Raw genomic sequence first — 5,991 nt, forward strand, 5'->3', positions numbered from 1 at the left:
TTGGTCTTCAGGGCTGATTTGAATATGATTGTACCAGATAAAACCATCTAGGAAAGAGAAAAACTTTCTCCCTGCCAGACCGTCTAACATTTGATCCATGAAAGGTAAAGGAAAATGGTCCTTTTTAATGGCTTTTTTCAATTCCTGATAGTTGACACAGATTCTCCACTTACCATTTTTCTTTGGCACTAGCACCAAAGGAGAGACCCATTCGCTGTCAGAGATGGGATAAATGAATCCTACAGCAAGTAATTTTTGTAGTTCTTCCTTAACAATATCTTTAAGTGCTGGAGTCATCCTCCTTTGAGGCTGCCTAACTGGTTTGCAGTCTTCCTTGATGTATATATGATGAGTACATACTGAAGGGTGCACTCCCTTCATTTCCTTATAACTCTAGGCGAAGGCATCTAGATGTTTTCTTAGTAGGCTGCACAGTTCCTTCTCCTGGGAAGTAGATAAGGATGGATTGATTTTTAATGTTCTTTCTGGGTTGAAATCTATATTTTTGATATGAGGAGAAGTAGGATCAGCCACACAGAGCTCAGTTGAGGGGTTGTTTTTGGTTTCTCTTACTGTGTCTTCTAAGGGTGATACACTAGGAGGTGGATTATGAATCACATTTTCAATAATATCATCCTCATCTTGTTGTTCCCCCCCATGGCATTTTCTAATGCACAACATCTTGTTGTTCCCCCCCATGGCATTTTCTAATGCACAAAGTGGTGCAGAATAAACTTCATCCTCATCTTCCTCCTCCAACCACAGAGGTAGATCATTTTCTAGCAAGGGTTGGGCAGGAGGATATAGGATTAACTACTTGGACATGTGCCCATTCTTTATGGTCATGTTCGCAGCTCGACAGTTGATGTAGGCATTGGCTGTAGCCAACCAGGGTCTTCCCAGAATGAGAGGATACCCAATGAGCTTTTCCTTTGGCTGGAGAACTAAGAAATTAGTAGGGTACTCCCAAGAATCAATGGAGACCATCACATCTTCAAAAATCCCCTCAGGAGTCACGGTGGAGTGGTCTGCTAGCTGTAGCACTACCGTGGTCTTCCTCAAGGAGCCCTGGAGGTTAAGTTTGAGCATTGTGTCCTTTGTCATCACATTGATGGTAGCTCCTAGATCAATCAAGGTATGTGGGATCATTGTGCCCTTGATGTGAACATCAACTACTAGGCTTCCAGGGTCCAAATATTTTGGACAGATTACCTGCCCCAACATCAGGTCGGAAAATTGTCCTATGACATTGATGGTTGGGGCATCTCTCTTGCACATTCCTGGATGCCTAAAGCACTTCTCTTTGATCAACCTGTTGTAGATAGGCACATCTTTTATGGCTTGGATAAGTGGTATCTTCACACATAAATGTTTCAATTCTCCTAGGAGTTCAATTTCTTCTGGTGTAGACTAGACTGTCACGGATGGTCTCTCAGGAGAGGGTGGAATTGCTTTAGGTTCACTTTCCTCTTTATCTTCCTCAACCTCCCTGGGTGGAGGCTGGCTATCTAGGAGGACTTTCCCAGACCTCAAGTTAATTTCATGAATCTCGATAGCATAAGTTGGGCATGATGGTTCCCCATTATACATTTGTTGAGCCTGTCTGTTGTTTGGGTTCAGAATTGGTTGGATAGGCATTTGGGGTTGCCTTGGTGGACCAGAAGGTAATGGTTGTGGTTGGGCAGGTGGTGGAGGCATAAGAGCGGGAAGATTTTTGTATTGGGGCCTCCACCCCTGATGAGATGCATTCCACTGAGGCTACGACTGAGCATAGGATTGAAATGAATGGGTGGCTGGTTGGGCATGATATTGAGATGTGAAGGACCAAGGAGGTGGTGTGGACCAGGAAGGATGAGCAGGGGACCCCAAGAAGGTATGGAGGGAACTTGGTTGGGGTTGTAGTATGCCTGAGATGTCCCTTGCATCCCCTGCTGGTATGGTCTAGGTCCATGCGGCCTTCTTTGGTTTATGTAATAGAGCTGTTCAATGACTCCCTCAGCCCCTTGATATACAGCTTTAAGTCCGGGCAAGGAAGGGCACTTATTTTTAGAATTATTTTCTTCACAGACTGAACAAACCTCTATAGAGTTCAATGGGCATCCATTCCTAGGATGCCTCCTGGTGCATCTAGGGGAAAAATGGCCAAAGCCCTCTCTTCTTCCTCTTGTTTTCTCTTGATATGTAAGGTATCCATTTGCATGGCAAGAGTCTGCAATATCTCACTGTTGAAGTCTTCTAGCATGTTTCCAATTTATTCTTTAATGGATGAGTTGGAGGAAGAGATACTGGCTATAGGTTGACTCCCCCTACCTTTCTTTCTTGTTGCTCTAGAATGGTTTCTAAAAACAGTCTTTATGTCCTCATAGGGTAGTTGGTAGATGTCTCCCCTAGCCAATAGATGGAGGGTATCTAAAATGTCTTCCTGAATTCCCCTGAGTAGGACCAACTTCAGAGACTCAGGGTCAAGTGTACACCTGGCCCGTTTGTAACTGATCTGGAACCTCTCTTCATAGTCTTCTAGGGAATCATCACTTCTTATGGTCGTTCAAAAGATTTCTTCTTTAGTATCTTTTGACCTACAATAGTCTCGATACCTGTTGTTAAAGGCCTGCTGCATTTGAGCCCAAGTTGTGATGCTATTGTCAGGTAATCCCATGAACTAGTGTAGTGCTGCATCCTTGAGAGTAGAAGGGAACAGTTTCAACTTTTGCTCATCTTCTGCATAGTCATAAGTTCGACAGATGAAAAAAAACTCAAACAAGAAGGTGTTAGGATATTCAGTAGTTAGACCATGGAAATGAGGTAGGGCAGAAGGGCTTATATTCTTCATTTTGGTGTCCCCATTGGTCTCCCAAATGGGAAAGGTACCCTCCATTCTCCCTCCATTCCCCTTAGCATTTCTGTTTTCAACCATTGGCTCCAAAGGAATGTTTTCTTCTTCTTATTCCCCTATAGGTTCTTCAAATATGTTTGTCTATTCCCCTAAGGGTTCTTCTTGATCGCAGCCACTGAAGAAGAGAGAAGTTTGGCTGTGTGAAGCAGTGGGGGTGTTGGGCAAATTGTTTCTTGAGTTATCTCTATTCCTACAAGGCATGAAAGGAAATATTTTTGGTTGGATTTTGTATCTTTTTCCCCACACTGATAGTACCTGCAAAACTGAAATTGATTGAACAAAAAAAATTGCAACTAACTGAAATGAACTTGCTGAAATGGAAATTTGCAGAATTGGAAAGGAAATCAAGGAAATGCAGAACTTAAAAGGAAAAGACATGACTAGTCTACTTTTGCTGAAATGAACTATTAGCAGAATGTTGCAATAGGAACATGGAAAATTTTAAGAACCACCCTAAATTTATATGTATAATAAATGGGCTAATCCCCATGATACATAGGAAAAATGGGAGGCGATTTTATCAATAATATAACATGTATATATATATTTTTTGGCGAATCTCTCAGTAGATTATATTATCTTGTACAATGATGGAGAATCTTTCACTGAATTATAAAATCTTGTAAGATCTTGGCAAATCTTTTATTGAATAATAAAACATTGTGAAGTCTTGGCGAATGTTTTGTTAAAGTATGAAACCATATATGATAATAAGAAAACATATTCATTAAACTATAATATACTAACATACATGTTTGGAAAAAAGAAACATAATTTTCTCTTCCTACAAACAATGTTCCAAGTTTCAGTGGTCATGTTTGTCAAGGCTCTTACAATACACTCTTTCATATCCTTCTATTAGTTTTGATAATATTCCACAACAAAGTTCTTGTATGTGTTGATATTGACAACAAGTTCTGTCAAGGTAGGAGAGATTAATCTTTTCTCTACAACTTTTGTCAAGCTACCACTTTTTTCAAGTTATCAAATTTCTTTCTTATTCCATAGACTCCAACTGCAAGATAAAAAGAACACATCAAGTTTGTTTACCCCAACACGCCAACAAGTAGCAAGCCCCAACTATATTATATAAGAAAGTATTAGGTATCCCAAAGGCTTGAAGGGGATCTAATTGAAAGAAGTGACCATTGTGAGAATCCTTCCAATCAAGATATGAATATATAAATGTAGATTTATTATTATTTTAATTGGAAATCTTTAATTAAATAATAAAATTTAATTATGTCTCTCCCAATCTAAATTTCTTATTAGCATAATTCACTACCCTCATAGTTCTTGCATTTTTTAATGGCATTGTAACATGTAGATTAATTTCCTTTTTGGTGAAAAATCTCCACCTTTTAGGAAAATATGGTGCAATGGCTCCAATCCCTACAAATCATTAGGACAAACTAACAGTAGCACATAAGACAAAAGGTTGTACAAACCAGCTTATTTTTCAAACAACTAATCCAACATCAGTACTTAAACTTTTTCATGCAGATATAATATTGAGAATGTTTGAAAAATGGTGAGAAATCTTCTGTGAGGGTGATGCAGAAAGAGTGATAACGTTTCATTGTTTTGAATTTTTTTTGTTAAATCAGTAAAAGTTAAAAACCAATATTAATGGAGATATTGATATTTTTTACTAAATTTTGTGAAGTGACTAAATGTAGCTTCAACCATTCACCTTAAGATGTTTTTACAATATGATTTCCTAAGTCTATTTAATATCTTCATTATCATAAAAACCAACCTATATCCATCTTAACTCCACATCTACCACTCTTAGGGGATGAAATCTATTTATCTCTCTGAGCGCTTGGTGGACCCAGAATTAAGATGGATCTAAGATGATAGAATTTCCCCTTTAAATAATTTATGCTCACATGAATACCATGGTATTACCATGGGTCAATACCATGGGTTATCATAATCCTTGAGCTTAAAAATTACTATTAGTAATTTATAAAAATTAATAAAATTAATAATTGATTTTTATTTTATTTTTTATTTTAAACAAGTTAAAATGTTTAACATACATTAAATTACAACATTCATTTTTACTCTTGATCCAGGGATCAATTTTTTTTTTCAGTCTATGCTAGCTTGCATATCACGATATTTGATCCCTCTCAGGGCTTAGTAGATCCAGACTAAAGATGGATTTATGCTAGTTTAATTCCCGCATTTAAATAGGCCACATTCCACGTGAATACCATGGGTCAATATCGTGTGCCATTTTTATTTTTATTAATACTAATGTTAGGGTTAATAATGTTTGTTTGGATGGTATTAATAATAATCTAGCCCATGGTATTTGGCCCATAGTATTTTTCCCATAGGTTTCACCTATTTTTTGAGTGTTCGTAAATATAAGGTGACTTATGTAGTAAATATAAAAAAATGTTTTATTTGTTTACCATATCTCTCGTTTATTTATATTTTTATTAATTTACCATAACTCTTTTAAAAATATGGTATTTTCAATTTAGCCCATAAGATTCACTTAAATAAAACCTCTTTTTTGAGCATTCATAAATAGAAAGATGGTTATGGACTAAATATAAAAAGAGGTTTTATTTATTTACCATATGTCTAGTTTTTTTATATTTTTATTTATTTACCATACCTTTTGAGTAAGTATAAAAAGAGGTTTTATTTATTTACCATACCTCCACTTTATTTATATTTTTATTTGTTTACACCCTTGCATGTATATAAGGTGACTTATGGAGTAAATATAAAAAATGTTTTATTTATTTACCATACCTCTCATTTATTTATATTTTTATTAATTTACCATACCTCTTTTATAAATATGGTATTTGGCCCTGTTGATGCCTCGAAAATCGCTGCAACAACATTGGGGAAACCACCCGGTCCGGACCTTAGTACAGCTCCTTTTCCGTTTGGAATAGTGGCTCCGACTGGGGATAATGGGACCAGTTTTCCAATAATAGATAAACGGGATGGGTGAGTGACTTATAGACTATGCTAGCGGTAAGCGAATAATTAAAACTATCAGCAAAAATATAATAACTATGATCTACCCCGGGGACTTATTGATCTCTAAAGCGTAGCGTTTGATGGTC

Source organism: Pinus tabuliformis, chromosome 1_2 (genome assembly GCF_031772625.1).
Source record: "Pinus tabuliformis cultivar Carrire ecotype Pingquan chromosome 1_2, CPIR1, whole genome shotgun sequence".
NCBI classification, from domain to species: domain Eukaryota; kingdom Viridiplantae; phylum Streptophyta; class Pinopsida; order Pinales; family Pinaceae; genus Pinus; species Pinus tabuliformis.